This window comes from Diospyros lotus, chromosome 5, assembly GCF_014633365.1.
Source record: "Diospyros lotus cultivar Yz01 chromosome 5, ASM1463336v1, whole genome shotgun sequence".
Classification (NCBI taxonomy): Eukaryota; Viridiplantae; Streptophyta; class Magnoliopsida; order Ericales; family Ebenaceae; genus Diospyros; species Diospyros lotus.
The window spans coordinates 901,465-916,283 of NC_068342.1; the positions used below are offsets into that span (position 1 = coordinate 901,465).

At 35.0% G+C, this 14,819-nt stretch overlaps 1 pseudogene; it reads right to left on the reverse strand.

The window, feature by feature from the left end:
* Positions 1-12,904: 12,904 nt before the first annotated feature.
* On the reverse strand, positions 12,905-14,595 carry LOC127801461 (1,4-alpha-glucan-branching enzyme 1, chloroplastic/amyloplastic-like; annotated as a pseudogene).
* Positions 14,596-14,819: the final 224 nt, after the last annotated feature.

Genomic DNA, 14,819 nt, shown 5'->3' on the forward strand with positions numbered 1-14,819 from the left:
ACTGAACCAAATTGATAATTTTTAACTATTTAACTCTGTTATTTCGATTAAACTTAATTTTTGCACACTCATTGTAATTATAATTTGTAAAAAAATGAGAACAAATCAAATCGTATTAGATAATATAATAACTTAACTAAATTAGATCAGATCGATTCGATTTAATTTATTTTTATTAAATCTATATGTATATGCATCGTATGTATCATATATATAACATGTTGTATTTATAACAATACAACAATATGTATTATTGTATTTTTGTTATTAATATAAAAATATATACTGTTATATTATACAACTATGTATATATAGCAATAATACAACAATATTATTATTTATTGTTTGCCAATAATAAATATTGTCGAACTTATTCGATCGTGGACTATACTAGGTTTTTTGGTTTGGTCCGATATAATTTTTTGATTTAAATTAAAATTTAAACGTCCCTAATAAATTATTGGCATTTTTTTAATATAAATAAAACTTATTAAATAATAAAAAGAAATATGAGGAAAAGCAAATGAGAGAATATTAGATGAAAAATAATCTTACCTAACATGATTAGTAGTAGGTGTGAGCAATATTTAAATCAAATTGAAATAATCAAATTGAACCAACAAGATCGGTTCGATTTAGTTTTAAATCTTGACAATTTTGATTATTTTGATTTGTTTCGATTTCTATATTGAAAAAAAAAAAAATAGCCAAACCGATAAAAATGTCAAAAATAATGTCATTTTTTTATCACACTTTCAACTTTTTGGTTTTTTTCCAATTTTTTTTCCAGTCAATTCATTTTTTTCCTAATTTGTTGTTTGGTCTAAGTATATACTTTGCTAGCTCGATTTAGTTTTTGACATGAATTTGAATTATTTGATTTGAGTAGTTTCCAAATTGATCGAATACTCATGTATAATAAGCATGTAAATTATAATCTTTTTGAGCAAAATAAGAAATAACTCTATTATTCATTTCATGAACACTAATCATATACACTAATAAGAGAAATATCACAGTTGATAATAAATAACTTAAAATAAAATAATTGTGGATAATTGAAATTATTTAAAAAAAAAAAAAGGAGTTATCCCCAATTCACCACCACCAATTCACAATTTGAATTAATTAGGTTCAACCCAACTACCTCAAAATAAAAAGAGAGAAAGTAAGTGATGATGCAAAATAAATAAAGAAAAAATTCATTACTATATAAATAGAAAATATAATGAAAGTTGAGAGATAAATGAAATCGGGAGTAAGTATTTATCTGGATTCATAAAATTTATTTTCGATTTAGTTTCTACTAAGCTATTATGAAAATAAAATTAATATCGATAATTTTAGTAAATATAAATAAGAGAAAAAAAGTGAATAAATAGTAATTTTCTGTTATTATAATTAATATTTCAACTCTAGGATGTGAATGACCATTCTCTATCATCCCCATTTAATTCATTTTTTATCTTCAATTTCTTTAAAATTTACAAAACATCTCTCACAATTAGAATAGAAAATTTACTGACATTTCGAAAAATGATATATTATTTTATTAATGCATAGCAATTCAAATACTTTTGTTGTTAACACTCATAAAATAAAATTAATGTTTTATTAACACAAAAATAAATGATTATAACACAAGAAAAAATATTTGTATTAATATAAAAAATATTTTAATGACACCCAAAAATAAAAGAATGTTTTGTTAACTTGTAAAAAAAGTTTATTAACATCCAATAAAATAAATTAATATTTTAATAATACCCAAAAATAATAAATTGATTAAAACCCAAAATAAAAATATTATTTCATTAGTGCCAAAAAAAAAAGTTTTTGTCAACACCCCAAAATAAAAATAGTATTTTACTAAAAACCAAAAAAAATTATACTAACGACTAAATAAATGAAAATAATATTTAAAAAAAAAATTATTAATGCCACCCAAAAAATAAATTTTCGTTTATAATAAATTCATTTTTTTGGATAAAGAACGATGGGATATTTAAGCAACAAGCATAACTCAAAGTAGCTATTAATTTTCCACTAAATACATTTATTTTCACATCTAAAACCGACTTTTTGCGGATGGGAGATTAGCGTAATTTGTGAACTCGAGGGGGGAGGTTTCTGTAATTCGGAAAAACAAACGAATTGTCGGTTTGTCAATCGCCATTGTCTCTTCCAGATCAGCTCCATTGCCGAAGGCTTCCGTGGATGAAGAGAAGGCAATGGTGAAGAGAAAAAGGAAAACGCGAGAGGAATGCGGTAGACCACATTGTGGAGTGTTCTGAGAGTGTCGTTAATGCCTCGAGGAGTTGAGAAGATTGAGCTGTATGCACTGTGCTTCGAGGGTTTCTGAGGGTCGTTATTCCGTGTCGGTTAGCGGCGTGATGATCCACAGGTTTCCCGTAACGGGCGAGGGACGTTGGAGAAGCGACAAGAGGGAGAGGATCACGCTAGGCGCGTTGTAAGTTTTTCGATTGAACTTCAAGATATTTTTTGCTATCAAATTTTGTGAATTTTGAACTCCGTCGGAATTTATTTCCTTGAATGTTCATGGAAAAAATGTCGATTTGCAGTGAGAAATTTGCAATTTAATTTGTTTATTGCTATTCCTTTTATTGGAGAATCTTTAAGTGAAATTGAGCGATATTGAAGTTGCAAAAGTTAGATTCATTCGAGTTTTCTGTTTCATGAACTAATATGTAAGTTTTAAATCAAGGCGAAAACCGAACCAATCCCCCCCACCCAAAAAAAAAAAAAAAAAAAAAAGAGAAAGAAAACAAAAACTGAAAGTTGAAAACAGAAAACAAGGTCCTCTCAAATGCTTTCTTAGATTTTGGCATGGTCTTGCTGTCAGTCGCATAATAACTGAAAACCAGGATTTCGTTTACCAAATGGCATGTAAGTTAGGGTTGGACTGAAGATTGGTACTTTGAGCAGGAAGACATTGAAACTGTTTTAAGGCACGATGCCATTCAGAACTCTTTTTTTGTTTTTGTTTTTTTGTGAGAAGATAATACTTCACCATTATCAAAGACTAGAAAGTTAGTAGGATTTAATCTTGAGAGAGTTGAGATCAGGAGACTAGAACTTTAGCAAGATATAATGTTATAATCGTATTTTTTATGGCCACATGTTTCATGAGATAAGCAATGAAACTGGACTAGAGATTTTGTGTTACTATTCATTTCACATTTGGTTGAACTCATGATAAACAATTCAGAAGGGACTCTTGTAATTAACACATTGGCTTAGATAGTGTCAAGGGAGATGAGATTAACAATTTGAGGGATTATACTGAGCTTCCTCATTCTATCGGCAAAACAAATATTGGGCAGGTGCATGAAACTTCTTTAGATCTTTCCATACCGTTTCTTGTTCTTAACTATAACCATCAAATAATAAACAAAAGAAAAAGGAGTACATGATCATTTTTTAGTGTGTATAAAGAGAGGTCAAATTTCACCACCCATTACAGGACAGATCCAGGAGTTCTTAATGGGGATGAGAAGGTTAAACCCAATCCAGGCAGGAAAGGGTAATCCTGACAAATTATTTGAAATGACAAAATTCCAATATGGCCTGTTGAGTCATTTCTATTTACATGATGAGGTACTCTACAACTATTCAAGTGGATTAGCTCCATAAATCTTATTCATGGTTGGTTAATCTTTGATTAGACTTATGGCAGTCATTGATGGATGGAACTCAGGGGAATTACCAGGCATATGAGTGTGGGAACTCATTGTGCTTCAATCATGAAGTATGTAGCAGGAGACTAGACCCAATAGATTGATGATTTCATGAGTATAATAAAAATATGACTTTCAATTACTACTCCAGATGCCCACAAGAACCTTCCTACATTCCTCCTATGTGTCAATCAAAACCACAAAAAAGAAAAGTTGAAGTTATGGGATGCAACTGCACGCTTATCAAATATATGGCACAGTCAAGCATAAGGAAACTGGTTTTATCTATTATCCTGATAAAAGTTATGGTGTTATAGTTTACTCAAGACATTAGAAAAATTAACTGATTTGAGCAGTCTACAAATATTCAAATCATTTCAAATTTTAAAACCTTGAAAATTTTTGTTTATACCCCACATTTAGTGACTGGAATTGGCAAAAGAAAAATGAAGAGAATCTCTCTTCTCTTTCATGATAATACTTGAGATGGGCTAAGTGTTAACTCATAGATATCCTTGGAGTTTCTAAATGTTCTACCTAACCAATAGATGCAAGAAATCTAAATCATTGCTGGCAGTTTTCACTTTCCCAAGTTTCCAACAGCTAACAATTGTATGCCAATCATGTTTTGCGCAACTACATTGAAATAGCCCTCCCAAACTAAAGCAAGCAGTGTTTTGATCAAGACTACAGCAGATATTTTACAAATCTATGACCATGGATTTAACTGATTCAACCTTGAAGGCTTGAACACTAGAAAGGTGATGAAAATCTTGTACCTGTGCCTAAGTCTGAATATTGCACTGTCCCATTTTGTAACTAATGAGGCATTTCCACGTTCCAAAGCTAGCAAAAAAAAAAAAAAGTTATGCTATTTTAGTACCAACATTGAAGTTTCTATGACATAGTCAAAAAGCTACAATGCAAATAATCTTTCCCAAAAAATCAAATAAATTAATGTGAAAGGGAAATCTTGATAGAGATTTGGTCAGAACCCAGTAGCATATCTATTTCCTTATTTGGTGGTTTGAATTGTTGGAACTACGGTAATGAGAAACCTTGAAAAGTAAACAACAACAACAACATATCCAGCCTTTATCCCACTATGTGGGGTCGGCTATATGAATTCTAGACTTCTATGTATGTCTTTTGTCATATTTTTATTTAGGCCCATACACTTCATATCAAACTTTAATGTCTCTCCTAAAGTCTTCTTGGATCTGTCTCTATTTTTTTTTTGACTAATTGTTCCATTTCATTAACTCTCTTCACATGACCGTCTCTTGGTCTCCTTCTCACATGACCAAACCATTTTAGTCTAATCTCTTTCATCTTCTCCTTGATTGGCACTACTCCTACCTTATTACAAATAATCTTATTTCTAATTTTATCTTTTCTTGTATGGCCGCACATCCATCTTAGCATCTTCATCTCCGCTACGCTCGTCTTGTGCTCTTGTTGGTATTTGACTGCCCAACATTCTGAGCCATATAACAAGACTGGTCTTATAGCTGTCCTATAGAATTTTCCTTTTAGTTTTAATGGGATTTTACCATCACATAACACCCATGAAGCATTTCTCTATTTTTGCCAACCTGCCTTAATTCTATGCGTGACATCCTCGTGAATTTCTCTATCTTTTTGAATCACTGATCCCAGATATCGAAAATGGTCTTTTCTTTGTAAAATTTGGTCTTCCAATTTTATTATAACATCCTCCACTCTTGCATTCTTACTAAATTTTCATTCCATATATTCTGTTAATTTAAATCCCTTAGATTCTAAATTGTTTCTCCACAACTCAAGTTTAGTGTTTACTCCCTCTTTTGTTTCATCCACCAACACTATGTCATCTGCAAATAGCATACACCATGGCACCTTGCAAAGTACAAATGGAAAATGGTAACAGCTCTAACTAACTGAAACTAAGGTGAATTAGCACCAAGAATGGAAGGTAAACAATGAAAATGAAAGTACTTGGTAATGGTCATGTAGCCATGTGAAATTCCTTGTTTAAGTTAAAGAATTTGGTAGTTGATGATGTCTTGTCAACCAGTTAAGCATCTGGTAGACAACAACCAGGTTCTAATGTCCCATGGGCATGGAGTTTGTTCATTGGCAAGAAATGTTGAGATTCTGGTACTTCTGTAGTTCATTAGCAAGTGAATCAAGGTCGCTTTTGTTCATGGAAAGCATAGCAGCTGGCAGATAAACACAGAACAGAAAGGCAGTTTGAAGAAGGAGAGGAGGTTTATCTGAAAGTCAGAAGGTTCCAACAACACCTGTTCTGCAAGGGCCCAATATCTAAGCTCAGTCCCAAGTTCTATGGGCCATTCAAAATTCTAGCTAAGGTGGGACCCATGGCTTACTGTCTACAGCTGCCTGAGGGAGTGGGACTTCACCCAGTTTTTCACGTTTCTCTTCTGAAGAAATCTATTGGCCCAACAGAGTAGCTAGTAGAACACTGCAAGCACCACTGGAAGCCATAGAAGAGATAGGTGAACCCTTGGCAGTGCTTGACAAATGAGCGATCTACAACGACATTGCTCCGTTGACCCAAGTACTCGTGCAATGGTCTCATCTACATTCGGACAACACAACATGGGAGTATCTCCCTGACCTCCTGCAACGGTTTCCCAGAATCACTAGCCTACTTTAATTTCTTGGGGGCAAGAAATGTTTTAAGGGGGGGAAAATTGTCACAGACCAAGGGTGTAATGGTAATTAGAATCATATAGTGGCAGTGATGTAATAAAATAGTAAAGGAATAATTCAAATTCCTTTCAGGCGCGCTTGGGCAGTAACTAACTGCCGCGCTAGCTTGTATTTCTTCCCTATAAATACCAGAAGGATGAGGATGGGGAATTATGTGAGGATTATACCACAAATTCCTTTCCTTCTCATTTCTCAATTCTCTCTTCTCTTGTTCTAATTCTCAATTTCTCTCTCTCTCTCAATCTTTCTCGCCTACATCATCTCCTTCCAAATTTACGGAAGGAAACCTACTGTTAGATCGAGCCTGACATAATGCTACATACAATAGGGTAAGGCAGCTGTTTTATTGGCCAGGGCATGTGACCGCTTATGTCTTGAAGTGCTCCACTTGCCAGCGCTGCAAGCATGAGCAGATTCCTTACCCGGGACTGCTGCAGCCACTTAGTGTACTTGAGCCAACATGGGAACAAATTTCCATGGATTTCGTGGAAGGGTTATCCAAATCGGAGGGGAGGAATGTGATCCTTGTGGTGGTAGATAGATTGACCAAGTTTGGTCACTTCTTGGCCTTGGCACACCCATTCACAGCTTCAGAGGTTGCTTGGGTGCTGCTAGATTCAGTTATTAAATTACATGGGCTGCCTATATCCATTATTTTCGACAGAGATAAGATCTTCACTAGCAACTTTTGGCAGGAATTATTCAAGAGTTTAGGGCTGAAATTACACATGTCGATCGCCTATCACCTGGAAATGGACAGACAAACGGAAAGAGTGAATCAATGCTTGGAATCCTACCTTCAGTGTGTTTGTTTTACTAAACCTAAGAGCTGGAACAAATGGCTGCCCCTAGCCCAATGGTGGTACAACACCAACTTCCACAGTTCACTGAAACGAACCCCATTTGAAGCCTTATTCGACTACAAACCCCCTATTCTTCCTGCTGTTATGTAGTATTTGAATGTAGAGTTGGTAGCGGACCATTATTTACAGTAGCGATAGGAAGCTCTTCATGTAATTAAGAAGGAACTAATGATCGCCAAAAATTGAATGAAGTAGATGGTTGACAAGAGGAGAAGTGAGGTCATTTGAATTGGGGGATAAGGTGTACTTAAAAGTCAAGAGGTTCTAGCAACATCTCTTTTCTAACAGTCGTCCCTCCAAACTGAACCCCAAATACCATGGCCCCTTTCCCATAGTAGCAAAAGTAGGGGAGGTGGCCTATAGATTATAGCTTCCGGAGGGCATATCCATCCACCTGATTTTTCATGTTTCTTTGTTGAAGAGAGTCATTGGACAAACGGACAGTACCTCTGTGGACATTCCGTCACCATTGGAAGAGGTGGAGGCTAATATAGAACCCCTGGCCATATTGGAAAGAAGAGTGATTTGTCGACACTCCCTACCATTGACTCATGTTTTGGTGCAATGGGCCCATCTACATCCCGATCATACTACCTCGGAATACCTCTCAAACCTTCTTAATCAATTTCCTCGGGTCTCACAACTCCTATGATTTCTTGGGGAGAATGTGTTAAAGGGGGGGAAATTGTCACATAACCAAGGGTAGCTATGTAATTGTGACCAAGGTAGCTATGTAATTGTGTCTCTCATTCTGTTCGGATATTTTGTCCTATAGCTAAGGTTGTTATATGCTGTGGGCTTTATATAAATTGAGCCACAACCTACGTTGGAGGCATGAATGAATTGACGAACATTTCCTTATTCTCTCCTATCTTCTTCCTCTCTTCTCACTTATCTTCTTCCTCTCTCTCTTTTCTCTCTATCTCTTTCCCTCTTTTCTCTTAATTCCCGTTGATCTCTCCCCAAATATCCTTGTCAGATTCAACAATCTGACACATCTTCAAAGGAGGCATTCCATCTTTTTACAACTAACATCATGTCTAATTTTATCGTTTCTTGTATCTCTGCACATTCGTTTTAACATCCTGATTTCCATTATGGTAATGTTTTGCACATGTTTGTGCTTTACTACCCAACATGCTGCACCACACAACAAAGCTGTTTTTATAGCTATCTTATAAAATTTTCCGTTTAGCTTTAATGGAATCTTATCATCACATAACACTTTATACACAACTTTTCATTTTAATCACCACGTCTTACTTCTATGGGTAACATCCTCATTAATGTCCCCATCTTTTTGGGTGATGGCATAAAACTAGTTTATTGTTTGAAAGCATTGTTGTTGACAAGGTCTGTACTTGGAACATCATATGGGAACCACAATTAAGGGCGAGTATTATTTGGTTAAAATTGAACTTTCAAATTGAACCCATTAATTTGGTTCAATTTTTTACTAAATTTGATTTGGTCCAATTTTGAATATTTGATATACAAAAAGTCTATTTTCTGTTTGGTTTAACACTAGTATTTTGGTTTTTAACTAGTAAATCGAGTTGATCAAAATATATGATTATTTTAAAAAAATACCACTAAGTTTTAGGTTGTTTACAAAATTGCCACTACAGTAAACCTAAGTTGAGTCTATCACAATAAGTACATTTACTAAAATGCCTCAAATTCTGACTAAACGTTCTTAATATTGGTTATTTTGAATAAAATTCAATTATTTTGATTAATTTCAGTCATTTTGGTTATTTTGATTTTTTTTCAGTCATTTTTTGTTATTTTGGTTAAATTGTTTTTTCTCTTAAGATTTCGTTTCAGTTTGGTTTGTTTATATATAAACTGGTTAAATCATTTCAGTTTCCAAATTACTCCATAGCATACCAAAATAATTGAAAACTCTCCCCTGCTCTGAGTGATTGAATATAAGAATCAGTTTTCAACATATTGTTGGAAAGGCGAAAGAAAACATTTCAATTGAGAAATGAGAGGAAAGAAGACAAAGCTGTCGTTTGAAATTCTACTGAAACATTATTTGCCTTATATATTGATGCAAATGGGGACAGCAAAAATATAGCACAAACACAACAAGGATGTAGTGTTGAAACAATGGACAACAAATAATACACTTAAATAACTGAGATCACACCTCTTCAGTCCTAGAACAGCCGAGTAGCAGCGGCTTCTTGCTAGCCTCTCGCGCCTATGGTAGCGGTGGAGGAATTGGTAAGCGCTGCAGGGTTGACTCCTCAAAACCCAAGTGGCTGGGAGACCCTTTATTTATACCAGACCTCAAGCTTCCAAGGGAAGCCAGCTTCTATCTCTTCAAGCTTCCAAGAGAAGCCAACTCCCATTTTGCAAATAACTCCCCCTAAAAGTCACTAATTTTTAGGAACCCCAACAAAATACTTGATCTTACAAAAAGACACCGCAAAATTAACTTACACCAAAATATACCCCAAAAGATGAAAATTACCAAAATACCCCTACCCAATTAGAGAAAACACAAGAAAATAAAACTTTGTACAGGTTTGCATCAAATATGGATGCAAGTGAGAACATTTTCTTCTCTCCAATTAATATAACCAATGTTTTTGAAGCTTGGACTGGGTATCAAACTAGAAATTGGAGAGGGTCAAGGGTATAAAGATTTATTTCTAGGGTAAATGACAAAAAAATGCCAAACTTTGGCCACTTCTTCAAATTTATTCTAAACTTTATTTTTTTATCAAAACCCCTTTAGAACTTCAGTTTTTGTTACAGATATGTTCAGCCATCACCAAAACTGTAAATAATTTGCATGACCTTTAAAAACACTCATTTGGTATGCTGAGTGTGCAAGGGGTACCAAAGGTGGCATGTGATTTGCATTGTGGAGGAGAGGAGTAGAGGGAAAGAAGGAAAGGAGAGAGGAGAGACAAAGAATGAGAGAAGGTGCAGAATGCTTACAGAAATGATAATTCACATGCTGTTCTATCTGGTTCAAAACAATACATTTTTCTGTTTTTTTCTTTTCCCGAATATAGATACAAAACAACTTTGCATATGATCATGTATAAATATGTGTATTATGTATATTGAGAAAGAATTAGGATTTCTTCATATAAATACGTATTAGGATTTTTTAGCTCTTCCTTCCCTTTCCCCTTTTATTGATTTCTTCTTCCTTTCTTGTACACTCAATCTCCATATCAACACATTAAGGTTCAGATATATTAATATATATATATATATATAATCATACATATGTATTAGTTTTTGTTTTTTTTTTTTGTTTTGTTCCTTTTCCCTATTTTTGATTTCCCCTCTCTTTCTTGTACATTGCATTCAGTAAGTGCTAGGGTCTTTATATATAATCATATATAGATGGATGTATTAGGGTTTCTTTTGTCATATCCCCCCCCCCCCCCCCCCTCTCCTAAATTTCCCTTCCCATTCTTGTACACTCAACTTCCATACCAGTAAAGTCATTTCTACATCAGCCATTGTCTTGTACACTCAGCATTTTTAAGTTGTATCTATATGCCAAATGTGTATTTTTAACGATCCTGAAAAGTATTTAATGTTTGGGTAAATTACACTTAGCACCATTGAGATTTGTTAAAGAGACACAAGGCACCCCCAACATCTAAGAAATGATAGAGACCTCCCTTGAGGTTATTGATCATGCATCAGCTTCCTCTCTGCCATGAGAAACTATAGTTATTTTTTTGTAAATACCCAAAATATCCTTTCTCTTTCCTCTCTCATCCTCTCATCTGTATAAACAAAATTAGAAAAAAAAAAAGTCACCTTGCCATTGTCGTCGTATGAGGACCCTGAATCTAGGTTCCTCCATTGTAGGAACCCAGATTCAACCCAAAATTTCCTCCATCATAGGAACCCACGGGGAAGGGGGGGAGGGAGGGAAATTTCCACTGCCGCTGCAAATGAGAATTGTTGCAACCACTATGATGAGGTTCATCTCTCTCCCTCTCTCCCTCTCTTGCTTCTGATGAGATGGGGTTACCTAGTGGGGTAAATCCAAAACCCCACTGTGGGGTTGTTACAAAACCTTTTCCAAATGGGATTCTGCAACAACCTTGCAATGGGGTTGGGATTGCAAAGAACCCCATTGGGGTTCTCACCTTCTCGACAACCTTGGTGTACAGTGTGCACGCGCATACAGAGTTTAAATATGAGGGTAAAATGGTCAATTTACACAACAGATTAATGACAAGAGAGGTTGTTGTCATTTCTCAAATGTCAAAGGTGTGCGTGACTTTGTGCTAGACCTCAGGGTTGCCTTGTGCAATTTACCCTTAATGTTTTGATGACAATAAAACAAATTGTGACAAGAATTAATGTTTGGAATAAATTGGAAAAAGTGACCCAATTTTGGTATTTTTTTGGTCGTTTGCTCTTATTTTTATTAAATACATAAATACATGATCATAATTAGAACTTAGGTCTAAAAAGTAAAAAAAATTAAAATCCATCACATAATACCATAATAGATTTAAAATGTATTAAGTATCATTCTCCTACAATTAGAAAAAGTCCATATGACAATATTAACACAAATTTAGGATGGAAATAATTAAAATTAAAATTATTTGAATTATAATTAAATATTCTGAGCCAAAAAATAAATTATAATTCAGCAGTTACAGCCCAGCAAAATAAATAAATCAGTAGTACCGGAAATTTGTCCATGCATCAACAATATCTGAATTAAAAATCATCATAAATGTTTTCATTATGTTTGTCGTCTATTTTGAATAGGATTTTGAATCACCAAAAGTATAGATGGTATGTATCTGAAGAATCAACATCAACTCCTCCTAGATATCCCAAATTATTATTATTTTTTTAACATCTAAAAATAAAATGTAAAAGTAAAAATAAAATAAAATATCTGGTTGGTTGAACTGAGCCGGTTTTTTGTTGCCAATTGAACTGGTCTATTGACTGGTTATTGGTTTTCCTAGTCAAACTGGCTAGTCCAGTCCAGTTCGCTCAACACCATTGCTAAAAGGTTATAAAATTCAAATAAAACTTGTATTTTGTATCTATCACATGTGAAATAAATTTCTAAAATTTGTACTTTGCAGGTGGCCAAGCACATAGAAAGGATAAATGACTGGGAAGAATGCTATTCACAAGTGTCAGGATCCTGGCCTGATCTAGGGTTTGATAAAGAACAGAATCTAGAATGAGAGAGAGAAGGGGAAAGAATAGAGAGAAAACAGAGAGAAATTAGGGAGAAACAGAGAGAGAAATGAGAAATTGAATTCAAGTCTCGATTGATTTCCCTAAACAGATTGTTTAGCTTTATATATAACTAACCAATCAACAGTTACAAATCAGTTATAGGTTGTAACTGATCTTCTACAGAAATAATCTGCTACAACTAACATACAAAATAAACTGCCACACCCTATTGAAACCCTATGAACTTGACATTTTCCAGCCCTTGAAAATTTTCTTGTCCTCAAGAAAAACAAATAAGCTGAGCAGCATGCAGAAATTGGTTGAGCAAATCTGGAAAATATTCCCAAGAATTATTTTCCGGTTGTAAATGAGACCATTGAACCAATGCTTGTATAAGAGGTAGATTGTTCTTGTAAATCACTCTCTTATCTAAAATGACAGAAGGTTCCACCTTGAAATTTCCAGCTGTAGGGAAGCAATGCATTTCTCTGACCACCTTCTATTGGTGAGCGTGAAAACAATATCACCCACTCTCCAGTCTTCATCCCTTTTCTCGAGATTCTCTATCCATTATCTGCTATTGCCATGTGCAGATGATAGTTGAATCCAACCTCACCATCTTGAACAGGAATACATAATGTTGGCATTCCACTTACATTTTCACCAACAATAATACTTTCAGGGAAGAGCCCGTGAATAAGATCACTAACCAGCATCAGATAAACAACATCATCAACATCAGTAGCAAACCCAAAATACTCATTGTAGTTTCCGGTAAATGCTACCTGTAAACCACGGTGAGTATACATCATGGAAGTAACACCATCAAATCTGAACCCATCAAACTTGTATCCCTCCAGCTACCATCTTGCATTTGAAAGAAGAAATCTTAGTACCTCCCAATGTCCATAGTTAAAAAAATGAAAATCCCACCTCCAGTGTTAACCTCTTGATCCAGAGTGGAAGTAGTGACTATTGGTTCCATCAAACATGTTCAGCCCATCCAACGTATTATTTGAAGCATGGCTGTGCACCATATCCACGAGAACAAGCAGACCTAACTCATGGGCTCTATCTGTCAATGACTTAAGATCATCAGGAGTTCAAAGCTGATATTCACTCTTGAACCATTAGGTTTTGGTGGAAAACCATCTGCATTGTTAGGCAAAAAGATCTCCCACACTCCAAACTCATTCTGAGTCATGACGTCTGCATTAGGATTCCAATTGTTGAAATCTCCAATCAAGGCTGCAGACTTAGCTCCAGGTGCCCACTCTCTATATGTAATCCCTCATCACTGCAGGTGAAACCAAACTTCTCATACCCACGAGAAAACACTTCTAGACCACCTTCATGCTTGTCAATTGCCTCATGCATTCTTCTGTACTGTGCATATCTATAATCAAGGTGCTCATTGTGACTTCTCATAAGTGGATCTATTTCATATATCCTTTTCCCGGTGTGAAGGAAAGGAATACATCTTTGCCAAACAAGATCCTTTTCCATGTTTATATCACATGAAGCAATAGATTTTTCCATATTTGCAACTATAACATCTTTCCCTTCAGTAGGAGAAGAAACAGAATCTTGCTTGCTAGCAACCTCTTGGTAACCACTGGGTGTTTGTACATCATCATTATCTTCTATCTCACTGTCATCCTCCATCTTGATACTATCTATATCAGGTAAAATCTGGGAAAATCCTAAAACTGTTTCAGCAACTTCCAATTGATCGGCTGTAGATGAAAAGCCATTGCTCATGACACCAGGAAGCAGTACTTTCTCAAATACAGCATCTGTAGAAGAAGTGGAGTCGGAATCATAAGATGACTTTTGGGCAAAAATCTTCCCGTCCAGAATGGAATCAGCATTCTCCTTTGGTGGAAAGTCTACCAGAAAGCTGATTTGTGGAACTCTGGAAAACATCTGCAAGATCCCATCGAGTCTTTTAGCCAATCCATCTATTGAAGCATCCAACTTGTTCTCCAATGATCGAATGCTTTCGTGATGCTTACTCGATTCTACTTCCAAAGCTTCCCTCAAGTTTGCAGATTATTCACCAAGGAATTAACTTGGTTAACCTGAGACTCCAATAGCTTCATTTTGGTGCCATCTGCCATCTCTAACCGAGTCAAGCTATCTAATTAGCAGTCCAAGAATTGACTACTCTGACACCAATTGTCAGGGTCTTGGCCTGACCTAGGGTTTGATGAAGAAAGAATGTAGAATGAAAGAGAGAAAGGGAAAGAAGAGGGAGAGAACAGAGAGAAATTAGGGAGAAACAGAGAGAAAATTGAGAGAGAATTCAGAGAGAAATGAGAAACTGAATTCAAGTCTTGATTGA